The following is a 13,970-nucleotide window of genomic DNA, read 5'->3' on the forward strand; positions in this document are numbered from 1 at the left end:
AGCTTCACATGGTCATCTTTAACAGCCTGGGAAGTTCCCCAATGTTTAGGGGTCCTGATTCAGGCCAAACTAAGATCTTGGGCTTTGAGGTAAAAGATTTCAACATTAGTTTGTATAGTAAAGAAATAAAGGTATGAGGGGCTGGAGAGATGGCTCAGCGGTTAAGAGCACTGACTGCTCTTCCAGAGGTCCTGAGTTCAATTCCCAGTAACCCCATGGTGGCTCTCAACCATCTGTAATGGGATCCAGTGCTCTCCTGTGTGTCTGAAGACAGAGAAACTGTATTCACATATATAAAATAAATAAATCTTGAAAAAAAATTTAAGTTAAAAAAAAGAGATAAAGGTGCTTTCATGTAAGCACAGTAGTGAAGGGGAAAAGAAAACTCAAGAAAAACTGTAAGATAGACAGGAAAAAGCAAGGACAGGGAAAGATGAGGGAGAAAAGGATTTTATAGTTTATCTTTTGATATGCACTGTTTCTTAGTTAGGGTTTTATTGCTGTGAACAGACACCACGACCAATGCAAGTCTTATAAAGGACAACATTTAATTGGGGCTGGCTTATAGGCTCAGAGGTTCAGTCCATTATCATCAAGGCAGGAGCATGGCAGCATCCAGGCAGGCCTGGTGCAGGAAGAGCTGAGAGTTCTACATCTTCACCCGAAGGAAGCCAGGAGCAGATTGCGCATCCCCAGGCAGCTAGGAGGAGGGTCTCTAAGCCCACCCCCTCAGTGACACACTTCCTCCAACAAGGCCACACCTCCTAATAGTGCCACTCACCAGCCAAGCATATGCAAACCATCACACACTGAAACAAACTCCCGAGTATGTATTTTAAATCACATGTGGTTTTTAGAACTCTTTGTTGTTACAAATTACCGGTTTTATTTTATCTTTATTTAGATACCCTTACATTGCTCCTTTGCGACTTTTATTTGCTTTAATGCTGGATTGCCTGGGGCTTTGTTAAGCCGGAAGGATGAGCCAGTTTGAAGGTAGCACGTTTTCCCTGTTGAGGGAAGTTGCCAGACGGTGAAGCCAGTTGTTTTTAGTTAGACGCCCCTGTTTTCCCAAGTACTTGCAAGCTGAAAGTCATTTCACAGCGAGGCAGGCAAGAGTAGCAGGAGGCACCTAGTCTCCACAGGAAACCTGTTCCTGGTCCCCCCCAACCCCCACCCCTTTCCTGAAAGGTTGCCTGTTTGAGCACGTGTGTTTGGGGTCAGGCTTTTGTGCCGCTTTTGGGATTGGCCTTTCTCAATTTCATTTCATCTCCCAGAAGCTTTCAAGGTTGTTCTGTATGTTTACGGAAATGAAGTCATTCAAGACACTGGGCGACCAATCCTGTATGTGTCTTCCCAGGAAGGTTCCTTTTGACGAAGTGAGGAACGGGTGTTAGAGAGATCCCCAGAGAGCGACAGGGCACACAAGGAGATGGGCCATGACTGTATAATAAAGACAGTGGACTTCCAAGATGGCTGCCTCTCCGTCGCCCTCCTGACAGGGGACCAAAGCTTGGCAGCTTAATAGAGTGTTGGTTTATGTTTCCTAAGTATAAAGGTTTTCATATCAAACCTTCGATTATTTGTGAAGAATAGGAGGTGTCTGGTATCCTGAACTTGTTCTTTGTGTTATTTTGATGTTTAAAACGAATAGAAAGGTCTTTGGTCTTATTAAACCCATATGTATTTTTTTTTCTCTTCAAAAATTACATTTTCGGAGTTCAGGAACACAGCATTCTACATGCCTCTATTTAAAAAAAAGGACGTGGAAACCACAAACAACTGAAAAGCCAAGTATCCTGGGTCCATATTTAAAACTTTAAATTCTAATGAACTACATTTTATTTAAAATGTACATTAAATGTGTCAACTACTAGGCTTTAATTTTTTATTTTTTATTTATTTTTTTAAAAATATTTTCTGGAGTCAAATATTGGTAAATGTCCTAGGGAAATATATTGATGAGAATGTTTTATTTTTTTAATATTTATTTAATGTATATCAATACACTGTAGTTTGTCATCAGATACACCAGAAGACATCAGATCCCATTATAGATGGCTATGAGCCACCATGTGGTTGCTGGGAATTGAACTCAGGACCTCAGGAAGAGCAGTCGGTACTCTTAACCGCTGAGCCATCTCTCCAGCCCTAGGCTTTAATTTTTAAAGTGTTTTATATAAATTTAAGTATCAGAGGGAGGAACTGTCGTGTTTGAAGCAGTCTTACTGATTTTGGAGGCATCTGAAGTATACCAAATTTCACTTCTGAAATAGCAAACCTTATATAACACTCAAGTTGGGCACTTTATCTCAGTTCTGCTCATTCTTGCAACTTTTTTTTTTTTAAAGATTTATTTATTCATTTCATATAAGTACACTGTTGCTGTCTTCAGACACACCAGAAGAAGGCATCAGATCCCATTAGGAATGGCTGTGAGCCACCATGTGGTTGCTGGGAATTGAACTCAGGACCTCTGGAAGTGGTCTTAACCGCTGAGCCATCTCTCCAACTCCTGCAACTATTCTTTCTGGCTTGAGAGAAACGCTTGCTCTGAGGCAGAGACTATCAACCTCTGGGTCGCCGCCCCGTGTCTCTTTCACAGGGGTCACGTGTCAGATACCCTGCATATCAGACACTTGCACTATGATTCGCAACGACAGCAAAATTACAGTTATGAAGTAGCAACGAGAACAATTTTACGGCTGAGGGTCACCGCAGCATGAAGAACTGTATTAAAGGGCGGAAGCAAGAGGAAGGTTGAGAACCGCCGCTCGAAGGTGTTAATTACGCTATAGAACCTCAGACTCGCCAACCGTGAGCCACTATTTTATCATGGCTGCTCCCTACGCGTTAGAAGAGCAGTAGATTTGATGGTCACGCGTGCATTTTTGCAGAATAATTCCCCTGACCACAGATAATATACATGACAGTTATCCATCTAACAGATCATACCAAACCTAATGGCTTAAAACACCGGATGTACCTCACCTCAGCTCTGAGGCTCTTTAACCCAGGAGGAGTTTAGGCAGTGGTTTTGGCTTCATCTTCCACGAGGTGGAATCCAGATTTTAACAATCACAGTGCAATCAGTCTCTTACCTGGGTGGCTAAAACCCCTTCCCAGGGTGAGATGGAAACAACATGTACCTCTTTTCTAAGGTCTCAGTGAGTAATGAGAGCACTAGCCTAACCAGAGTTCAGTATGGGGGAACCAATGAGTTCATTGGCTTTCTTACAGGGTATAGATGAGGACTTACTAGGGAGTGTGGGTGTTCAGAGAGAAGGGTTTCCTTATAGCCACTGAAGAGGCCTGTGAGTGAAGGCCATGTTGAACCGAGTACTTGCTGGCTGATCACCATTACGCAGAATACTCGGGCCCTGTTGGATGTTAAGTGAAGTGAATCATGGTAACACTCCCCTCTGACTGAGGCTATACATAGTAAAAGCTATTATGAAGGAGGTAAAAAATCAGGAGCCTGCAAAGTTACCCATCCCCCTGGTGGTGGCAAATAGCAAATAATATAGGCTGTGGGGAGGAGTCAGTATGAAATTACAGAAACCATCCATAGGCTGGAAAGGCTGGTAGGGATATAGGAGTAACAATATACCTTTTCCTTCACTGCAGAGAACATGTAGCACTAAGTCATGGCTCTAGAGGAAGTGGGCACACAGTCTGCACTGTGAGAACTAGTATGGGGAGGAACAGCTGAGTGAGAGGCACAGCTGCATGAGAGGTACAGCTGCATGAGAGGTACAACTGCAATGAGAGGTGCAGCTGCAATGAGAGGTGCAGCTGCATGTTGAACTGTGTACTTGCTGGCTGATCACCATTATGCAGAATACTTTTGCAGCAGGCTTGATAGATATAGCCTGTGTGCCTTTAATGTTTCTGTGGGTCATACCATCATGCAAGGGTGGGCTCCACGTAAAGGCTAGCTGCACAGGCCAATTATCAGTCAATAAGTGTCAGTGGGTGCTGTCTGCATGAAAGCTGCCACAGGATGTAAAAGCCACTGACAAGATCAAACTGTTATTCTAAAACATGGAAAAGGTAGTCAATAGATTAAAAGAAATAGCAAGGATCAGGATAAGACATGTACTAAACGATACCAACTGGGGGAATATAATAGCCCAGAGCAATGGTTCTCAACCTTCCTAACGCTGCGACTCTTTAGTACAGTTCCTTATGTGTGGTGACCTCCAACCATAGAATGATTTTGTTGTTACTTCATAAATGCAATTTTGCTACGGTTATGAATTATAGTGGAATATCTGCTTTCTTACAGTCTTGGGTGACCCCTGTGAAAGGGTCATTCAACCCCAAAAGAGGTTGCAGCCTACAGGTCTAAACTTGAGGCAGAGGGATTAAGTACACCAAAGTGGTCAGTGTTGGTATTCTGTCTAAGCTCCACCTCCACAGTTACCTGGCAACAGATGGATATGCTCCGCCCCATGGTTACCTGGCAACAGTCAGCTGTGCCTGATCCCATATGTCAAGGGCTGCTTGCCCCCTCCTTGCTCTCTCTCTTCTCTTTTTCTTTTCTCTCTTTCTTTTCTTTTCTCTTCTCTTCTCTTTCCTCCTCCCCTCTCCTTCCTCCTCCCCTCCCCTCCCCTCCCCTCCCCTCTCCTCCCCTCCCCTCTCCTCTTCTCTCCTCTCCCCTTCTCTCTTCTCTCTTGCCCTCTTGCCCTGTGTCCCTTCTCTCCCCATTCCTCTCCCACTTCCCTCCATGTACCCATGACCGGCCTTTATTCCTCTCCTCTTCTACACTCCTTCTCTCATTAAACCTTTCCACATGGAACCATGTTGGTTTGGTGTGTTCTGTCTGGATGCGAGCCGAGATCTAAACCCCAACAACCAAGCCATCTCACATCATTGCCAGGGCCTCCGTTAAGTTCTTAGATTTGTGGGAACTCATCTAAAATAATACTCCTAGAAACGATGACTAATAAAAATATTTTTTGAGACAGGGTTTCTCTGTGTTCTGGCTGTCCTGGAACTGGCTCTGTAGACTAGGCTGGCCTCGAACTCCTGCTTCTGCCTCCCAAGTGCTGGGATTAAAGGCATATATATATATATATATATATATATATATATATATATGTCAAAAATTTAAAATGCCAAGGACAACTCATTAAAATGAAATTTTTTTAAAGATTTATTTAGTTCAAGAATGAATTGTCACACACACACACACACAAGACACACACAGATCTATATGATGTTGTGTGTGTTGTGGGATTTGAACTCAGGACCTCTGGAAGAGCAAAATGCTCTTAACCACTGACCATCTCTCATGGAAATGAAATTTAAATTGAAATAAATTGAAAATAAATTAAAATGAAAATTAATTCAGTTGCAAAATCAACTTTTATTTCAATCAACTAAATGCTAACAGCCGATGATAAGATTTGGTCAAGGAGTCAAATACATTTCAAGAACTAGCAGTAAAACTGCCCCTCAGCTAAGGTTACTGTGACCATGTGCCAAGGCCCTCCTATAGTCATGACGTTGGGGGAGGGGGTGTCTTGTTTTCTCCCAGCCCGACCTCTGCATCCTCAGGAGACCAGCGGCCCCTCGCACCCTCCTGAAACTTTTTAATGGCTCTGATATACGTTGAAGCCCTGGTCAGCGGCGCAACAGCGACAGCTCACCCCACAGCACCTCTGCATTTGGGTTTAGTAGAATCAGAGGTTGTGTCCTTGACTTCTATGTCCCCAAAGTAGAACAGAACTGGGGTGAATTTGCTGAGCCACAGCACCAGCTGTTGTGTCCCCAGCCCCCTTAGTCTTGGCGCGCTCTCTGTCACCCGTCCTTGTTCTAAATGGCCTGCCGGGTCTCCCTGGCTGCCGACCTCTCCTAGCTCGTTACATTTTCAGAAGCAAGAGCTCTGAACTAAGCACAGATGCTACCGACTCGCAAACTCCTACAGAACTAGCCAGCCAGGCAGTCCGGTTTCCGACATTTCTTGCCTCCAACAATGGGCATCTCCGGGAACCGCCCACCTCAATAGACTATCAATCAGTGAGCAGACGTCTACTCTAGAGAACCAATCAGTCAGCAAGCCCATCTCCCTAAGGGGCTGATGAATGACCAAGAGTTGCCAGGCGCTGTCACAGGAGGCAATGAAAAGGCTTTTAACTAAGAATAGCACATCCAATAAACCCCAGAGTTAGAAATGAAATTACCTTTAGAGATTCTAGATAGGTTACATTGGAAAAGGGTAACATCACCATTTCCAACCTATGGCTACGTAAGGTCCAGAAGGGCAGTGAGTGACACTTGCGAACAAAAGTTCTCAGGAAGGACTTGCAACATCCTCGATCCTGCTGCAAAGCTGAATCGCGTGGAGGTTAGGCTGTTGCAGGTCCAGAACCTAATGACGGATTATTCCGGGCGTCTTTAGACTTTCTAATAGTCACTTCTTGCCTTCCTCTGGTCCTGCCCTTAGAGTTTTGAAACCATTGTGTAAGTCATTTGGAACGCACAGAGCACTGGTTTTGCAACCAACCGAAAAGCCGATATCAGCATTGCGGATCTATTGCAGGTTTCCGTTTTTTTTTTTTTTTTTTTTTTTTTTTTCTTTTAACCTACCGAACATTTTCATCAACGTATCTGAGAGATGCCTTGATTTATGACTCTCTTTGTTCTATTAGTGTATAAAGTTCATCAAATCTCATCCGGACATGGGACTTGGGGTAGTCTGTGTTTGTGTTCCCAGGCCACGACCACTCATATTTGGATTCTGGATAAACTCTCTTTACTGATTTCGGGGTGAGAGTTTTCAATCTTGTTTTGACAGACGACTTGAGGGTTTTTATTTGTCTGTTTTATTTGTTCTTTTCGTTTTTTGTTTTGTTTATTTCTTAGATGGGATCTAGCTCTGCGGTTTTTTGTTTTTGTTTTGTTTTGTTTTGTTTTGTTTTTTCCTGGTATAGCATTGGGTGGATAAGGCTGGTCCCAGATGTCTGGCAATCCTGCCTCAACCTTTGGAGTGCTGGGATTAAAGACATGAGCCGAGAGCCCAGTCTAAGATCGTCATGTTAATGGACCAGTGTAGCAGAGGTTCAGCATGTCTGCTTGCGGTTTCTCTTCTGAATACTGGAAGCAAAACCAGAGAGAACTGACCGCTCTTCCAAAGGTCCTGAGTTCAAATCCCAGCAACCACATGGTGGCTCACAACCATCTATGAATAAAATAAATAAATCTTTAAAAATAATGAATCGAGATTCCCAATATTGCCTAATCGATCAGTGTGATAGATAACACTATTTGTCTTAGGGTTTCTATCACTTTGTTGAAACAGAAGGACCAAAAAGCTAGTTGGGTTTATTTGGCTTGTACTTACATATTGCTGTAATCGAAGGAAGTCAGGACAGGAGCTCAGACAGAACACGGACCTGGAGGCTGGAGCTTACACAGAGGCCATGGAGGGGTGCTGCTTACTGGCTAGCTCCTATGGCTAGATCCAAATATTTTCTTCTAGAACCCAGGATCACCAACCAAGGGATGGTTCCACCTGCAGTGGGCTGGGCCCTTCCCCCTCACATTAATCGCTATTTAAGAAAATGCCTCCCAAGTTTACCTACAGCCCCATCTTATGGAGGCATTTTCTCAAATGATGCTCCCCTCTCTCTGATGACTTTAGCTTGTGTCAAGTTTACTGATTGTGGTGGTTTGCATAGGTTTGGGCCCATAGACTCAAGTGCTTGGCTGACAGGGAGTGGCACTGTTAGGAGGTGTGGCTTTGTGGGAAGAGTGTATCACTGTGGGGACGGGCTTTGAGGTTCCCTGTGCTCAAGATCTGCCCGGTATGGAATCAGAGCCTCCTTCTGGCAGCCTACAAAAGACACTTTGCCTTTTCTGCCTGCTGATCAGGATGTAGAACTCTCAGCTCCTCCTCTAGCATCACATCGGACAGCATGCTACCATACTTCTCCCCATGATGATAATGAACTAAACCTCTGAACCTGTAAGCCAGCCCTAATTAAATGTTTTCCTTTATAAGAGTTGCCTTGGGGGTTGGGGATTTAGCTCAATGGTAGAGCGCTTGCCTAGCATGTGCAAGGCCCTGGGTTCAGTCCCCAGCTCCGAAAGAAAGAAAAAAAAAAAGAGTTGCCTTGGTCATGGTGTCTCTTCACAGCAATAAGACCCTAACTAAGACACTGACCATTTTAATCCACATTATACCCAGTTTGCCCTGATAGGCAAACACATTAAGTATGCCGAGGCTAGACGATAAAGACAGTGAACTTCCAAGATGGCTGCTTCTCATGCTCCTGGCCTGAAACAAATCTTGGCAGCTTAAAACAGAGGCCCTGTGGACTTTTTCTCCAGCCAGTAGGGTTCCCTGCCTGTGGTCCTATCTAACAAGGTCAAGGCCACACCATGGTGTGTTTATTCCAAACTAATGACCCCACCAGCTTCCCTGTCTTTGCTCAAGTTGGCCAACCCTAAATTGGGGGAGGAAGACCCCTTTCAGCTTCCCAGATCCCCTACTGCCATGTTCCCACCATGATGATAATGAACTGAAACTCTGAACCATAAACCAGCCTCAATTGAATGTTGTCCTTTATAAGACTTGCCATGGTCATGGTGTCTCTTCACAACCATAAAATTTTTTTTTTCTTTTCTTTTTTTCGGAGCTGGGGACCGAACCCAGGGCTTTGCACGTGCTAGGCAAGCGCTCTACCACTGAGCTAAATCCCCAACCCCAACCATAAAATTCTTAACTAAGACAGAAGTTGATTCCAGGGACAGGAGTCTTGCTTTGATAGGCCCCCGACCAAGCTTTTGATTGGAGGAATGTAGACTTTGGGACTTTGGATTAGAATATCAGTTGAACATGTTAAGTGGTTTTAATGGGACTCCTAGTAGGAACATGGAAGGCGGTGGTACTAAGGGTGATTTGAGCTATGAACTACGGGGGTCTGGGTCAAGAGGTTTCAGATGAGATGGATGTTAGCATGTGGCCTAGACACTGTGATATTTTGGCAAAGAACATATATATGCGTGTTTGTATATGTATATGTATATGTATATGTATATGTATATGTATATGATGTATATGTGTATTTATATGTATATGTATGTATTTGTCTTTGTCCAAAAGGTCTGCCTGAGGCTAAATTGATCTGGGAGTTTTGGATTAACTCCATTGGCAGGGGAAATCTCGAAACAGCCTAGTGCTGACTCTGTCATGTGGTTATTCATGTTCACTCTTATGAAGATCTATAATGAAAAGGAGCAGGCTAAGCGAGGACAATTACAAAATGAACAATTTGAGGAGAAAAGGGCACCGGTAAGTGGATGGAGCTAAGCTCTGTGTTCAAGGAGATAAACCGACTAAAGAGAAGCCTGATGTTAAGTGGAATAAAGGGAGTGGTGGTGACCTCAGTCAGAGCAAGACACCACTCAGCTAAGCTTCCAGCTTGTGGAAAGGAATTAAAGAAAAGTGAAAAGGAATTAAAGAACAGCTCAGGGCCAGGTGTGGTGTTGCGCACCTTTAATCCCAGCTCTTGAAAGGCAGGTGCTGGCAGATCTCTGCCAGATTGACCTCAAACGGAACAAGTTCCAGGACATCCAGGCTTAGGCAACGAAGGAAACCATTAAAAACAGAAAGCTGGTGAAGATGTAATCAAACAAGGGGGCTATGTACCAGCCCCAGCAAGCCGCAGGACTTGGCAGCTTCAGCCACAGGATTCTGACTTTAGAGGCAAGAACAGGAGAAAAAGAGTTATGGAATCTCCCCTAGGACTGAAGAAAGCAGCTGAGGCCAAGTGTGTGGCAGGGGTATCTCTGTGTGTAGGCCCAGAGCGGCCATTTTGTGAGGCTGTGAAGGGGAAGCCTGGGCTGCCTTGGAGACTTCAAAATGCTGGAGATGCCAGACCTGTGAGACTCCTGCCAAGCCGAGCTGCTAGCAGAGAGTAGAACCAGCCCTCGGCAAAGAAATGGGTTGCGCAGCCAACAAAGCAGAAAGGAGTTGGAGATGTGAACACCATTTTGACATCGGACTTGGAGATGCAGAATTTGGAGTTTGTCCAGCTGGTTTCCAGTCTTGCTTTGGTCCAGCATTTCCTCACTTCGTTCCCTTTTGGAATGGTAATGACATTGTACGTTGGAAGCATCTCGCCTGGCTTTTCAGTTTGATTTCACGAGGGATTACAGTTAAAAAGTTTGCATGATTCTCCTAGGAGACTTTGAACCTTTAAGTGAGTCTGAGACTCAGAGAGTGTGGAGACTCTTAAAGTTGGGCTGAATGCATTTCTGTATTGTAATGTGGCTACAAGCCCATGAGGACCGGGGAGTGGAATGTGGTGGTTTGAGTAGGAATGTCCCCCCATAGACTCATGTGTTTGAATGCTTGGCCCATAGGGAGTGACACTATTGGGAGGTTTGGCCTTGCTGGAGTAGGTATGGCCTTGTTGTGTGGACAGTGAAGTGTGTCACTGTTGGGGTGGGCTTTGGGGTCTCCTATGCTCAAGCTACACCCACTGTGACACACAGGCTCCTGCTGCTTGTGGATCAAGATGTAGAACTCTCGGCTCCTCCAGGACCATGTCTGCCTGTACACCGCCATGCCTCCTGCCGTGATGATAATGGACTGAACCTCCGAAACTGTGAGCCAGCCCCAATGTTTCCCTTTATAAAAATTGCCATGGTCATGGGGTTTCTTCACTGCAATAAAGCCCTAAGACACCCACATTAGCTGTAATCCAACATTAACTTCTAATACTGACTCTTACAGAACACAAAACCCTAACCCTACTCCTAAACCTAATTCCACTAACACTAACACGAATACTAGCCTTAATCCTAAACCTAACTCTAAATATAACATTATTTGGTTTTTTTTTTTTTTTTTCGGAGCTGGGGACCGAACCCAGGGCCTTGTGCTTCCTAGGTAAGCGCTCTACCACTGAGCTAAATCCCCAGCCCCTAAATATAACATTATTACTGACCACATGCCCTAACTTAACTCTAACCAAGGTCTAAGCCTAACCCTATTCCTAACCCTAACTCTAACTATAATCCTAACGCTAACTTGTCTTGGTGTTTGTGTTACCGTGAAGAGACACTATGATCATGGCAACTCCAGATTTTATCCCCCTCCAGGTCCACCCTCTGACTGTTCCACATCCCATACCCCCGTATAAATGACAATATTTAATAGAGAACTGAGATATGCCTCCTCTAATAAGGCCATATCTGCTCCCCCAAAGCCATACCTCCTAGTAGTGCCACTCCCTGTATGCCTATGTAGGCCATTTTCTTTCAAGCCACTGTAGTGAGAATTTTGGTTTCTTTAGAAAACACAGAACTATTATAAGAATCTGTGTTTTGTCTTAATCTCAGGTGTGGGATATGGGGTTGCTTCAGACAGTCTGCAGCAGGTGACTCTGATTTGCCGTGTGCGCTAGCAGGGGTGTGATTTTGCCAACTGCAGATAGGTTCTACAAGTATGTGATATTCAGAATTCTGGGGACTTTCTAGAGGACATGTAAATGCTGGGGCACTGAGAAGGGGTGGCTGTTTTTGGTTGGTTGCTGTGGGTTGCAGTTTGTGAAGTAATCATGCACAAAGAGGAAACAACAGGAAGAAATCTGATACCCTGATGGCAAAGATCAAACTTGCCCCAAGGAACTCGATTCCCCTAACCTGCAAGAAGTAGTCTGACAAAAATATCACCTTCTTTCCCCTCTATCCTTTTGTAATGGTTTGTATACGCTGGCCCCAGGGAGTGGCACTATTAGGAGGTGTGGCCTTGTTGGAGTGGGTGTGGCCTTGTTGGAGTAGGTATGTCACTGTGGGCGTGGGCTTTAAGACCCTCATCCTAGCTGCCTGGAAGTCAGTATTCTGCTAGCAGCCTTCAGAATCAGATGTAGAACTCTCAGCTCTGTCTGTACCATGCCTGCCTGGATGCTGCCATGTTCCCACCTTAATGACAATGGACTGAACCTCTGAACCTGTAAGCCAGCCCCAATTAAATGCCCTTATAAGAGTTGCCTTGGTCATGGTGCCTGTTCATAGCAGTAAAACCCTAACTGTGATAGGGTTTTACTCTCTTGTCTAGTATCAGTGGGCTGAGAGGGTGAAGAACCCACAAAGTAGCAGAAAACAAGCTATAGACAACCTCATAACCAACCCTGGAACAAGTCTTTTTTTTTTTTTTTTTGGAGCTGGGGACCGAACCCAGGGCCTTGCCCTTCCTAGGCAAGCGCTCCACCACTGAGCTAAATCCCCAACCCCCCTGGAACAAGTCTTAATCCTACCCAAGGTCTGACCCAAACATTAACATTGGCCATACCGGGCTGGAGAGATGGCTCAGCGGTTAAGAGCACCGACTGCTCTTCCAGAGGTCATGAGTTCAATTCCCAGCAACCACATGGTGGCTCACAACCATCTGTAAAGAGATCTGATGCCCCTCTTCTGGTGTGTCTGAAGACAGCTACAGTGTACTTATATATAATAAATGAATAAATCTTAAAAAAAAAAATTGGCCATACCCTAACCCTGGTTCTAAACTTACTCCCAGCAATAAACAAAATCCTAGCCATAACTTTACTTATACCATAGCTTTAACTCTTAATACAGGCCCAGTACTAACAACCCTCCCCCTAACTCTGATCCTAAACCTACCATGCCCCTTGCCCTTCCAATAACCCTAATCCTACCATACCCTACCATAAATCTAGCCTTGGACCTCATTCTAGACTTAAACCTAACTTCAACCCTGTGGGACCGTGGACTGTGCCAGGAAACTTGGTAAGGTTGAGCGGGTTGGAAGCCCTGGAACCAGAGAGGAATGGCAGGAGCTTCACCTGCTTCCAACCAGGGCCCTGTCACATGACTACACATCCTACATAGGAATGTGACCTATAGTCACATAGATAAGCATGGAGTTCTCCATGCTAACGAGTTATCTAGAGGCCCTGGGGGTTTAACCAATAAAATTCCCTTCCTAGACATTCTTTCCTGCAAAAGGTATTTAATCTCTGGTCTACCCTGAGGAGGTGGTATGCATCCATTTTCTATGGTAAATGTGGACTGTCCTATCAAGAATTGCAATAGGGAGCCTTCACGGAGGGAGCCTTCACAGAGAGAGCCTTCACGGAGGGAGCCTTCACGGAGGGAGCCTTCACGGAGGGAGAGCCTTCACGGAGGGAGGAGCCTTCACGGAGGGGCCTTCCCACGGGAGAGAGCCTTCACGGAGGGAGCTTCACGGAGAGGGATCCTTCACGAGCCTTCACGGAGAGAGAGCCTTCAATGGAGGGAGGGAGAGAGCCTTCACGGAGAGAGCCTTCACGGAGGGAGCCTTCACGGAGGGAGCCTTCACGGAGGGAGCCTTCACGGAGGGAGCCTTCACGGAGGGAGCCTTCACGGAGGGAGCCTTCACGGAGGGAGCCTTCACGGAGGGAGCCTTCACGGAGGGAGCCTTCACGGAGGGAGCCTTCACGGAGAGAGCCTTCACGGAGAGAGCCTTCACGGAGGGAGCCTTCACGGAGGGAGCCTTCACGGAGGGAGCCTTCACGGAGAGAGCCTTCACGGAGGGAGCCTTCACGGAGGGAGCCTTCACGGAGGGAGCCTTCACGGAGGGAGCCTTCACGGAGAGAGCCTTCACGGAGAGAGCCTTCACGGAGAGAGCCTTCACGGAGAGAGCCTTCACGGAGAGAGCCTTCACGGAGGGAGCCTTCACGGAGGGAGCCTTCACGGAGAGAGCCTTCACGGAGGGAGCCTTCATGGAGGGAGCCTTCACGGAGAGAGCCTTCACGGAGAGAGCCTTCACGGAGGGAGCCTTCACGGAGAGAGCCTTCACGGAGGGAACCTTCATGGTGAGAGCCTTCGTGGCGAGAGAGCCTTCGTCTTAAGCAGAAAGCCCCTCTGTGCTCCTGAACTCAACCACCACTGAGCTAAGCCCATTTTCTGGGCCCCGAGCTCATCCTCAGCTTGTGAGCTTCCTTCGTTCATGA

This window comes from Rattus rattus, chromosome 17 (genome assembly GCF_011064425.1).
Source record: "Rattus rattus isolate New Zealand chromosome 17, Rrattus_CSIRO_v1, whole genome shotgun sequence".
Taxonomy (NCBI): Eukaryota; Metazoa; Chordata; class Mammalia; order Rodentia; family Muridae; genus Rattus; species Rattus rattus.